Here is a 13,364-nt window from a genome sequence, read left to right as displayed (position 1 = left end):
CAACCGCCGTCAACTTTCGCGCGCAACTTGAAGGAGTTACGTCACAGTAATCCTGGTGTGCAAGTGAGGCCTCTTTCTCACCAGTTCGGTTTTCGTATTCCAATGTAGATATAGACTTAAATTACTTAAACTATTATGTATTTAAAAATTTGTACAGCACTGCTTTAGTTAATCATTTCCATTATGGGCTAAGTCAAAAAAATAAAAATAAATAAATAAATAAATGTGATGAAGGTGACATATAAGCAAACAAGCAAGCATTTAAATGAAAATGATAATGAGATATGACGGGGTTTTACAACCATGATACCCGCCCATAAACATCCCTATCTGATTTTACAAGCAACCAAAAGGATGCCTGTCGCACAAGTGCAATGACCTTTTACAGTAAACAAAGCTGACAGATCTGGCGCACAGCGGGCAGTTTAAGGGAAAGACATGGTTGCCATATACCAGAATAGCCCAGTATATGGATTTAACAGCTCAGTTTTTCTTTTTGTTAGTTCAATAACCACACAGCAGTTCAATAAGTACACAACAGATCAATAACCACACCGAAGTTCAGGACTTGTACGGTAAAAAATAACTATTTTTAAACATGGATTGATGGTAGTCGACTCAGGCACGTAGGGCCAGCTGTGGTACCACGGTTTGAAACGTGCGGAAAGAGAGTAAAAAAACAAGGTTTCATCCACCGTTAACTGTTTATTTTTTTCTGCTTTATCAACGCGCGATTTGTCGGGTTTCTAGATGAAGTTTTCTCCGGACCGAGTCGGTGTTTTCACTTTTCGGCGCTGACTCTCTTTCCAGGTCTGTTCACTGTGCCCCTGACGAGAATGACAGACCTTCTGAGCAGACTAAAAATTTTTAAATTAACATCAGTCTATGTTCCTGTCTATATTAGTGAGCTCACTAGAACTTAATAACAGTGTAACATAGCTATTTATCTATTTAGTTCTCGTACCATAGCTAAATGAGTATTTACACGCTTGGAAATTTTGGTGCCAATTTTGGCCAAGTTAAGTGTCCCCAGTTTCCAGTCCCTAATTAGCAGTTCTATAGCGCGGTCATTTGGCAGCCATTTTCGCTCAAGAGTCCAGGTCAGAATTTGGCAATTTGCGGAGGAATGGGTACTAGGGGAGTTTTTCCCACTCAAAAACAAATTTCTACAGGCTTTAAGCTTTCTGTTGATATGCGATTTGCATGCGTTTACATCTTTCTTCTGCAAAATTTTTCCTTGTACTTTTACTCTCTGTTTTATGCACACTGAGTTCGCAGTCCTTCAAGAAAAATTGAGTATTTTTGTCGAAAATTTTCTCGCTGGGAAACGTATTATTGCCAGGTATGTTATCGTAAACAGAAGACCTGAAATAATTACAAGAATAATAATTACAAGAATCTTTACTGTAGAATGAGCACCTTAGTCTTTACTGTAGAATGAGCGGCTTAGTTCATAACAACGAACAACGAACAACACTGAAATGAACAGTGAATGAACAGCGATGTTGGGGTCTTTGTTTAACTTCATATTTGCATAGGTTAGCGCGTGAACATTTTACGAGTTTATTCCTTCCTTTTCTTCAAGTTTATACACTCGATAAAATTGCGGGCGACATGACTATGTATTTCGGGCGACATAACTCTGGTTCCGGGCGAGATGACTTTCGGGCGACTTGACCGGTTACCCTTCAGCTGGTTGATTGAAATCGATGTTTGGCACAACGAGTAAGGTCGCTGAAGGTACTGGTAGTCAAAATTGAAACAGTTGATCAATGATGGATCTTGGTGTTCATTCTGAACATTTTACAGGGCTAACTCTTTACGCAGTTTTTTGCTTGTAACCAGAACAATGCAGGGCCTGCTAGTACTGCGATTTTACCACGCCGATAAAACGGATAAAATGGATTGTTTTTCCATGACTCTGGTAAAAAAATGGCCGTAAAGATAAGCAGTCTTGTCAAAAAGCTGATGTTTGAATTAAAATTGTTTTGAGTTTCCACCAGCAATATTCATTCTTTTCGGATCCACAGTAAAGAAACACTTCGGATCATGTATTCAAAGTATTCGGTTTTGGATATGATCAAAGGTCGTCAAAAGAATCCACCTCCATTGTGGATCATTTCAACCAATAATCTGAGTTTTGGATTTTAGTAAAGAAACAAAATGTCCTTGTTTAAATTGAAAAGTCCAGATTTGGATTTTAGTAAAGAAAGTACTCATGGCATTCTAAAACATAGATATGCAGGGTTTATTGTATGGGACTGGGATCTTGTTGTCAGTCTTGTCATGTATTTAACGACAGGTAGGTTTCTCAAGTGGGAAGACCATAAGAAATATTATAGTGGCATAAAAGGATCACAGAAGAATGGTTTATCGTGCAAAGAGGGCACTCTTCTCAGTTTTAGGTATCAGAAGTTATAATTATAAGGAGGAGGGGGGGGGGGGGGGGGTAGCACACCGAACCACCTTAGCAGATCCTTGTCTTTTGTAACACTTTCAAGTGATGATCATCAAGTTTAATAGTCATACATGGTTTGTTTCCCTTTGTCTGAACCAATTGAAAGGAAAATATAAATAAACGTAAATGGTAAAAGAACAGTAGTCAACTGAAATTTCTTCCGTAGTACCATAACATTCTACTTGCTTGTGAAAAGCCAACAGCTTCTGAGCTTTATCAAATAATCCTGCATCATAAAGAAAAAATGGTTGCTACATTTATGGCCCTTGGTCAGGACAGAAGTTTCTTGGTTTAGCCATAGTGGCCACTTTGAAAGTGCAAGCAAACTGTACACAAAAAAGAGAAGGATTTGCATCCTATATATTTTATGAAAGTATGCTCAAACTTTAAAACTCAAATGAAATTTCGTAACTTATTCTAGTCTTGTTGTATGAAGAAATTTAAAGCACTGAATATCAAAGGTCAAGAGAGCTACGGTTGAATGTGACAAGAAAGTATTACCTATTTTGACCTTTAAAGCTTTTTATTAACTTTAATTTCAAAATGCTCCTCTTTGGTTTATTCTGTAGATAATGTGATGGAAAGTGATGGCAAAGAAACTAACTGTTCTGGAAAGCAACTGAAAACGTATGCATACGTCATGCAGGTACAGAGTTGTTGTCTTGCTTGTTAAACCTATGTTGCTTCAATTTGTTGCCACCACTGTCATTGTTACTATTAATAAGCTCCCTTTAGTAAGTGGCCAAGGAAATAAGTTTACAGTGCTGCTGGCAAAGTCTCTCTCACTATTTGCGATTCTTTTTGGGTACTTAACAAAATTCCTTTCTTGAGCTATATGTACAATCAAAGCAATCATAAATATATAAATAAAAAAATAACGATAACGATTGGAAAAAAATGGAGAAATTAAAGTTGACTCTTCTTGGCTAGAGGTCATATTTGACAGTCTTACATTATTTGTAAAACTATTTTGCCGATATTTTCATTAGACTCCATTCTTTTGTGAGCAAGCTGGATTTCATCTATGGTGAAAACTGAATCCACAATAGCCTTGAGTGTCCCATTTGCAAACTGTGGAACAATTTTGTCTGAAAACTCCTCTACCAGCTCTTTTTTGTACTGCAAAATGATCAAAAAGTACAGTGAGGCACCATAGGTATTGAAAAGTGGTACACGCTCCCTTTCACCACTTCAGTACAGTTTGTACAGGTTTGAACTTGGATAGAGTCGCTTGGATTTAAACTTCATTCATTTCCATAGAAACGACCTACAATATCGACAGTATCCTGGAGACGGAATAACACGGCTGCTGACAAGGTTGCAAGTTTGCTGATCTCTCATTGTATTCTGGACGGTTAGCTTTAGAATGCTGCTTTAGACGGGCCAAATTAAGACAAGTCTTGAAATAAGATATGTCATAATTGGGAAAGTAAAGTCTTCCAAGATGTGCCGGTGAAGTTGTGTAGCAGTTTTTTGCTTGTAACCAGAACAATGCAGGGCCTGCTTGTACTGCGATTTTACCACGCCGATAAAACGGATAAAATGGATTGTTTTATCCATGACTCTGGTAAAAAAATGGCCGTAAAGATAAGCAGTCTTGTCAAAAAGCTGATGTTTGTATTCTTGTGTTTTAATTAGTAATAATATACACGAAAAAATTACTCAATTCTGATTGGCTGAGAAAGGAGTGCAGCTCTTCTGTAACACGAGTGCAAAATGTGTAACACGAATGCAAACTTGTAACACGAGTGCAAGTTACAAATGCTTTCTGATTGGCTGAAAACACAAAAGGAACCAACAAGAACCAATCAGATTAGAGCTGTTTTAGCAACAAAAATTCAAGAAAATGGCCATGTTTTTCAGCAGGCGATGACGGGATTTAATTTTGTAAGCAAAACAACAATAGAAAAGTTAAAAAAATATTCCAAAAACCCGAACACAGTAAAAAGTACGTCTTTTTGGCTAAATGTCTTGAAAATGCGTTGCCAAGAGAAAAATACTGTCAACAAAATCGAGGAAAATGAGCCAGAGAAACTAAAAAACAAGCTACTTATAACAGACTACGCTAAAGTAAAAAAATAAAGAACAAAAACGGTTGCAACCACAGGCAAACCATGACAGCTACACTCTTCAGGCATTTAAATGAACAAGGATACAATTCCATGATAACAACAGGGATTTCAAGTCATTTACGTTATTTGTTGCTCTCTTTGAGTCTTTCGTGGAGCGAAGACCTCTTTTAAAACATCCATGCGATGGTCTGTTTTTTTTTCTACCTCACTAGCAAACGAAACCGAAAATTTAAACATCTGGTCCAAACTAAACCAATGGGCGAAAATACCATAACTCACATAATGAAAGTATCCGTAGCTGGTACTAGCCTTAAAGAAAGTGAGAAAAAAGTTTACGAATCATTGTGCAAGAAAAACAACAGTCAGAAGGCTGAAGAAAGCAAAGATTGTAAGTTCAGAACATATCGTCAGTGTCACAGGCTACAGAGGTATAAATTTCCTTAACGACTACGATGAAGCCGACGAACAAGAGCTACGATGACTCTTGCAGTAGGCCAAATAAAATAATGAAAACTCCAGGGCTGAGAAAAAGCAAATATTATACTTAAATACTGGCAGTTTCCGACATCACAACAATTGTGGCTCCACTCACTCATCGATGGCAGCGTCGAAAGAAAACAAATTACCTCCTTCATTTTCGGGTTTTAAATCTCAAAAATTTGTCCACGAATCCAGGAACAGACAATGATAAACAGTCGTTAAAAAAACCTTAGCAAGTGTCTTTCATCTTTGGCTGCTCGAAGCGTTCTCCTGATGTCAAAACGGAAGTATACTTCTTGAAAACACTTCTGGTAAACGATGAGCTCTCATAATCGAGAATGAATTTAAAAACACTTACTTTTGCTGATTGTTGTAAACCAAGTTATCTTTAACAGGCTGGTGACCATATAAGAAAATCCTTGCACATTTCCAAGTTCTTAGCTGAATGATTTTGAAAGCGTTAGTCTTGAAAAAGTTTGAATTTGACAAAGGTAGTAGTCTGTTTCAGCCAATCACTTGAATGAACTAAAAACGCGCGCGCTGTCAAAATTTGTTGTTGTAGTTATGTTTTTCGTGTATATTATATATTATTAATAAGTAATCACATGATTTTTCTCGTGCAATTTGGAATAAATAAGCACTTGTAAATTTTTCAAAGACCACAAAGTGCACTCGCCCTACAGGCTCGTGCACTTTTGTTGGTCTTTGAAAAATTTACTCGTGCTTATTTATTCCAAATTGCACTCGAAATCATGTGATTACCTTTACAAAAAAAGCCTAAAATATAACAAATTTTGTTATAGTTATCACTTATGATTAATTGGTAACAGAACTTCGTGTCGTCTAATTCAGTCTGGAATCATACTAGCTCGTACTCATGATTAAACAAATCGGACTCCTCCTATGCGGTCGTGCGATTTTGTTAATCACTCGTATGATAAAAGACCGAATTGGACTCCACTCAGTCCTATTACCATTATAAGTTTACAACATCAAGTACCATTTGTAACATTTTCCACCCAACTTGAGAAATTTCCTGTTTTGTAGTTAAAGCCTCCTTCAGCTCCTAGTGACTCAGCCATTTTAATCTTTTCCTCTGATCCTGCAGTAACAAAAGGCCTTGCTCCAGCTAACCTTGACAGCTGTACCAGAGCAGTACCAACACCACTGCCCCCGGCATGGATTAATACTACTTCACCACTTTTAACTTTGCCAAGAAAATGCAATAGTTGATATGCTGTTAACCGAACTTCAGGGATGGCTGCAGCATCCGAGAGTTTGTAAGAGTCCGGGACAGGCATTACAAGTGCTTCATCAACAGCCACATACTCAGCATAACCTCCACCTTTAAAAACAATAACAAAAAAAAAAAATTAAAAGGTAGTTTAGATAGGCCGTTCACAATACGTAGGGAGTTTCTTAAAAGCAACAACGACGGTAGCCTGTGTTGGAGACATAATTTAACCTTGGTTAGTACGAGGCAGCATAGTCTCCTTCGCAGCCGTTATTAGGGTCGTCACGCAACGCTCCTCCCCACTAACTAGTCGGGAGGAGCGTTGCGTGACGACCCTAATAACGGCTGCGAAGGAGACTAGAAGCAGCACCGATTTCCTTGTTCTGGGCCCCCGACGGACTCAACTAATTACCGGAAGCGCGTGTCGAATTTTCTTTCATCTCGATTGGCAGATCAATAATGGCCTTTTTAACAGACCAATCATGGCGCTACTCAAATCCTGTTAAAGAGGTGGGACCCAGAACAAGGATTTCCGCGCTGATTCGCAGACGAACTTAACCAGAGGCTTAGTTTTGTCTGTGGCGCTGGCTACAACGACGGCGACGGTAACGGGGTCGTCAAAAAAACGACTCTGCACGTGCATCTCGCTTTTTTGTACATTTCATCGTTGTGACTGCACGACTGAAACGTCGAGCGTCTATGAATTTGACATTTTTTAGAGGACCTAAACCTTCGACGACATTTTTCTCCTCTCTCTTTTTAACCTTTGACGTGCTATCTAAATTCAACTCAAGGAAAACTTGCCTTCATCTCACTAATTGAGTCAGTTACAGTAACGGCCGTAAATTTTTAAAGAATGCAAATGCACTTAATATAAATGACGTTTTTACTGCCGTCTATATCCTACGTCCTCCTTATTAGTAACTAATAACTGGATCGGATGTGATCGGATTAAAGTTTTTATCATTTCGCGGGTAAAGGGGTTGATTTGGTCTCGTCCTTGTTTTATTTAGAACAGGTTACTGCTGATTCTGTAAATCTGTTGCTAGAAGAATGAAAATGGACTTTACATAACAAATTTAGATGTCCAATAAATCATTGCATGATTATCATAGGAAGAGTAAACGTAGTATCACCATGAGCCAGGTCAGTGTTTGAAGGGCGCAATAGTTTTATTTTGTTCTTTGTTTTTGATTTAGTGAGTGAACTGAAATTAAACGTACAGTACGTTTTCAAATTTTATCTTTCACCTGTTGACAATAAGTATTTAATTGTAAAAATCAGAGTCAAACATACACAATTTTGTTTTGTCAGTTTTTGGATCCTTTAAAGTAAAGCTGTTTGCATGTACTGTGTGTATTTTGGATCATTATACGTTCTGGGAAACCGCCGACCTACCCCTTCCCAAAGCTAACATTTTGCCCTTAGTGAGAAGTAAGTGTTCATGTTGGCTTGGGGGAGGGGTAGGTGGGTAGTTTCCCAGAAACGTATAATGATTGTGTGTTTTAAACTGTCAGCATTCCTTACCTCCTAATAAGGCCATAACTTGGTCACCTTTCCTACAAAAAAGATCGTAACAGTGCCTAAAATTACTTTGTGAAGCTAAGGAAAGAAGGGCTATGTTCAGTTAATAGAGTGAATGACTATAATTGTAGTCGCGGGGTCATGCTTTCTGAGCGGGCAATAGAGCATCCCTCGTTTTTTCAACTTTTGACGAAGAACAAAAGGAGCGATAAACCAACAACACAAAGAGGGCCTCAAAATTTTTAAAGGTTTGAGAGTGATATGTCAGAAACGAAAAGTCGCGAGAGATTTTTCTGGCATTTGAATGGTGACGAAAAGTCTGTAAAACTTCGCGAACTATAACTATCGTTGTTACTGTTTCTCTCTTTCATGGTTGCTGGTTAAATGCGAAGAAAGACCTGCGCGCAATGCTTAGGATGAGACCGGAACAAATTCACTTGGTTTGGCCTGGCTAGGGGATTGTGAGGGAAACTTAACCCTTTAAACCCTGAGATCAAAATCTGAATTCTCATTTGTTACCCCTGATCATTTCCTACAGAAGTAGTGGGGAGAAGTTGATAAAATATCAAGCAAATTCACCTTGTGTGATCATGTCCGTAATTCTCATGACCAATCTGTTTTACCAAGCATTGATATTACAAGGAGAAATTTGATGCTGATCACTCTTAGGGTTTAAAAGGTTAAGGGAAGAGTACAACTCCGACACCACACCTGTAGTCGGGTCTATAGATAACCGAGAAAGGCATCGTTGATCAATTCCGTATCACCTGCCATTGACTTAACTTTCCCTTAGACCCTTATGTTAGAATTAAACCTCTCAAGTTAAAAGAAAGCTGAAGATAGAGTAAAACCCATATGACCATAGGCGCAACCAAGCCTTAGCCCTACCCTGAAAGGGATTTAGAGAACAGGCGAGGCAAACGACGTCCGGATTATAAGTTCCTTGCCGACTGCGCTATGAGGCCAGAAGGGAGTAAGTTTCCAACTGCACCGAGCAGCCGGCTTAACTTAAGCGTCACACCGAGGGAGAGATACGTTCTTCCCAGTTTGTACATAATTCCTTTTGCCGTCACCGCACGACTGCAACGTGAAACTGCCCAATTCAACGTTTTGTGGAGGACTTGAACACAAGAAACCGCCTTTCTTTTTCTTTTCCTGAACTTCGATACAGTCTTTTAGAGTTCAACTCAAGAAATTTTGCCGCCAGCATTCGACGAACTGAACGAGATGGAATAAGCGCGATAAAGTTTGAAGCAGCGTGATTTCACTTTTTAAGTGATGACGTTTTCGTGTAGCCATCGCCGTCGTTTTTAAGCTCGCTAATAGGGAGTTTTTGCATCGACGACGGCGACCGCAGCGAGAACATCACTTTAAAAATGGTGAATTCGCGTTTTTTCTCAATTTGTCGCCTTTATTCCAGTTCGCTGAAAATGTCAAATGTTGGGAATTTCCCTGAAGTTGATTTCTTTGGGACCTCCTTTAAGTTTGGAAGGTGAAACGCAAATTCTTCGTCGCTTGTTTACGTGTACTCCATGAAACGTAAAATTAGGCATTTTCACGTCGTAGTCGTGCAGTGACAGCCAGAAATATAGAAAAAAGAGTGATGCACGTTCAAAATTGTTGTTTTTGCTCAACAAACCTATCGCTTTTTGACGTTGTCGGTGCCGTCTCCGTCGTAAAGTCGCGTCGCGTTTAGACGATAGAAGCGATTACAGAGAGATATACGAGAACTGAAGTGTGAGGCCGTTTTAGAGTAAACTTCTCGCTTGAGGTGGCTCGGAAATGATAACTGAGAAACCCTTAAATATTACTTCTCCGTTCACGCACATCCAGGCCCGGTTTTTTCCGTTTTTAGCAAATACTTGCAGACCCAACCTACGATCAGGCGGTCCTTAGGCGAGGCAAAAAGGGGCGTTCTTTTTCCCCTTTACCCGTCCGCCGACTTTCGCGCTATCCCCGACAAAAGGACGCCCGATCGCAGGTTAAGGCACACCAGGAATTATGAGCCTAGTGATTTTTTTGCCATACGCTCGTAGCCATCACCGGTGTGGTTATGTTTGCTTTACACCTGCTACAGCTCGTTTTGTTATCAGCGAGCCAAGAAGCCAATTAAGGCATGGCCTTGTCTTGCTTCTCAGGTAAATTAGACAATGGCGAAAATAAAAATAAAAGGAATAAGGGTTTTGCTCATAATTATATTTATCACTGGAGTGTGAAAATGAAATCAACACAATGAAAGAAGTAATAATGAACTGAAAAAGAACACGGCCTGGCCCTTGCGTGCACAATTAATTATTAGGGTGGGTGATCCTAGACAGACGTGAAATTTCTTAGTGAAATAATGCGGGTGGCCTTCTTACCTCAGAGCCACGCACGGTGAGGGAAAAGTAAAATTTTGCGAATTAAAAAAGAAGAAAAATAAAAGACTGTTTGCAGTCACGATGTGAAATAACAGTGCAGCATTTTTTTCTCAGTGGAAGAATTTTAAACAAAGACAATGGCGGACTCATACCGGCGGTAAGTTTTGGAACGCAACATGTCTGCAACTGATTCTGCTAGAAATTCAGCGAAAAAAGCGACTAAACATGTAGTTAAGACATCTCCTTTATATAACTTCTTCATCATCTTTATATTTAATCCTTATTCTGGAATAAGATCTGTGCTCCGATCTCGAAATTTTACTAATGCCCAGTTTTTCAAACTGCAACAGTTACTCGGTAGCGCAAAAGACCCGATTCAGTGTTGAAATCTGCAACTTATTTTCTTTCTCTTTTACTTCCCTTTATTTGTGAAAATGATTACTGGTTGAACCCTTCAACTATAATAATCTGCTTCATCACATTTCAGCCAGAGTTAGACAAAAGTCACCCGTTTTCTCTATTGTTACGGTGCTTTCACCGCATCACCGCACATTTATGCATCAATGCTTCTCCACACTGGATCATACTGATACAAACTACACTGTAGTCATTTCAGTGCAATTAGATACTAAAAAAAGGAACTCGATATGCGTAGCCATATCGAGAGTCGATTGAGGTGGATCCCAGGAGATCTAGGCTCTCACCAGACTTGATTTGTCAGGGGGTGGACATATGATTGTCAAGGTGAATGTAGACCTGTGATCGACTGTTTATTGTCGGCAGTTGGAGTGCAGTTCCACACGGAATACACTTACCCAGACGCTCACATGCCAGCTATTTATGATATGACTCCTAGATTCCAACCCAATTATCTAATGACAATTATGCAAACATTACATTCCCGGGATTACAATGGGTAACACTAGTACGTCCAATCTACCTCTCATTTGGACAGTCTGACTAGGATGGTATTATTTTTGACAACGTCTTCCATTGCGAGAAATCAAGTGAACTAGTGAAATAGTATTATCTTAATAGGTCAAAAATTGTCGTTAGCCGCTTAAATTTGTTCCAGTTTTGTGACGCCCAAGTTTATTTCCCGCGGGTATTTTGAAGAGTAGCCTAAATATAGCAACAAGCTTTCTGATCATTCCGGTGATTGGTTTTGTTTAATCTCCCAGCTGCTTTACATAAGAACTTACTTCCATTTTCCAACACATTCATCGCCCACCTCCTCTATCAAACCAGAGACTTCCAATCCTAAGATTTCAGATTCCCCTGGCAAAGGGGGGTAGAGACCTTGACGCTGCAATGTGTCAGCTCGGTTAATTACTGAGTAGCGAACGCGGATTAATACTTGAGTTTTCTCTGCTGAAGGCTTCGCCACTGTACCCGTATATAAGTTTTCCACACCTCCAGGCTTATAAAGAACTGCTTTCATTGTGGAATTCTCAGAGGCGGACATGATCTTAAAAATAAACGAGACGAAACTAGAGAGGGCACCTTGGGAGTGAAGCCAGCGTGTAGCCGAAAGGAGACTGGGACTTAGAATTTGACAACTTATCGACTATTTATCGATTATCGACTGTGAGATCGATTGCGGGCGCACTTTCAAGATGGCGGATGAACAAGGGGTGAATTTTGAACCTGAATCAAAACGTCCAAGAATATCCCTGGAGTCAACTAGTACAGTGAATCAAAGTGCGAATGAGGAATTGAAGACTAAGCAGACTCAATGTGAAAGCAGAGAAAAATTAAATCCCGAAAAAAGTGCATGGTTGACTTGGCCTGTTCAACACGTCAGTGAACACGTGCAAAATGATAAACTTAACAAAACAGAGGAAATCTTCAATGGGGACGAGAAGAAACCAAGTCAGGTTTCTGCTAAAACAAAACCTGGGAGTTTGAAATATGTGAGTGTATCTGAAAAGGACGTTGGAATTCTAGAATTTGTCAGCAGTTTCCGGGCTTCCATGGTGTTCTCAAGCAAAGATACGCTGATTTTATTGTGAGCGAGCGAGATCTTAAAGGGAATCTTGTGCGTTTGACAGATGGGTCGGTTCCTCAAAATGAGAAGAGCAAAGAATTTGATCTTGATATTTTGAGCGAAGAGGATAAAGACAAAATCAAGACGGTTGCCGATGATGAGGAAAAGAAAATGTCAGTGACATTATCACCTGATGATGACAAAGATCACAGGAGATTGGTTCATCGTGCAATCAGGGAAAACTTCTCAGCTTTAGGTATCTATATACAATAATATATACATTTTCTTTTCTTTCCTTCTCACTGATTTTTTTTCTTTTTTTTTTTCCCTCAGAGAGAAGGGTGGGATGGGGGTGAGGGTGAGGTTGGTAAGAGTGAGGTAACCTTTGTCATGGTTCAATTTTATCCTTGGTGAAAATTTTATTTTGCTTTATTTTGGAGTATGGTGGTGTATGTTAATCAGGTTGAAATAAAGAAAAAAAATTAAACCAACGACAAAATTGAACTACAACAGCCTTTTTGATCAATCTTGTCCCCCTCCCAGGGTCATCTCTTTCCCTCTCAGAGTGAGCAAGGAGCGGCAGAGCTAGGAGAGGCCATGAAGACAAGGTTGCTTTTCACTAACATGTCCCCAGCTTTCCTTTCTACACTTAACTGCGCTTTCCAAAAACATGTGAATTCTGAAGTTCAAAAGCCAGCTGATTTTTGTGTTCTTCGCTGCTGTCAATCATCTAAGTGAACCCCTTAGGAATTAGAAGTTTGCTTCAATGGGTTCAAAATTGATTTGTGATGGGTGGATTTCGATCCGTTTTGTGTGTTTCTGTATTTCAAGGTTCATTGCTTGTGATCGTAATTATGACTGAGAGCAGCAAAAAACGAAATTGTGAAGGCGGCTTTTGAAATGCAGAGTTCATGCGTTTTTTTGAAAAGTGCAGCAAGTTGACCTTTCTCAATTGTACACTGTTTTTCATGCTCTGCTAATTATGTTTTCTATATGCCCATTCATTTTCCTTCTCCTCGTAATAATATTCATCGAAGTACCTTTTCTATATTCAGATGTGTAACTTCCATAATCGTGTACAAAAAATGGGTAGGAAAATGGTGGGGAAAATTAGTCCCGTTGAATCCTGAGTTTTTTTAACCTCTCTGGGAAAAAGAAATTAGCCCTATTTCTGGAGGGTTTGAAAAATCTGGGACAGTGTATGACAAGGAAAGGGAAGAAGGTTTTGATTGAAATTATGGGGCATTAA

The 13,364-nt window shown here is 39.3% G+C and overlaps 2 pseudogenes; one reads left to right on the top strand and one right to left on the bottom strand.

Annotated features, from left to right (window-relative positions):
- Positions 1–6,002: 6,002 nt before the first annotated feature.
- Positions 6,003–11,664, bottom strand: LOC140928305 (quinone oxidoreductase PIG3 pseudogene; annotated as a pseudogene).
- LOC140948782 (pseudouridylate synthase 7 homolog) overlaps positions 11,543–13,364 on the top strand; it is a 119,714-nt pseudogene continuing 117,892 nt past the window's right edge.

The sequence above is a fragment of the Porites lutea genome, chromosome 1 (genome assembly GCF_958299795.1).
Source record: "Porites lutea chromosome 1, jaPorLute2.1, whole genome shotgun sequence".
In the NCBI taxonomy this organism is placed as follows: Eukaryota; Metazoa; Cnidaria; class Anthozoa; order Scleractinia; family Poritidae; genus Porites; species Porites lutea.
Note: the sequence above shows the minus strand (reverse complement) of the source record. Positions and strands in the feature narration are given on the sequence as shown.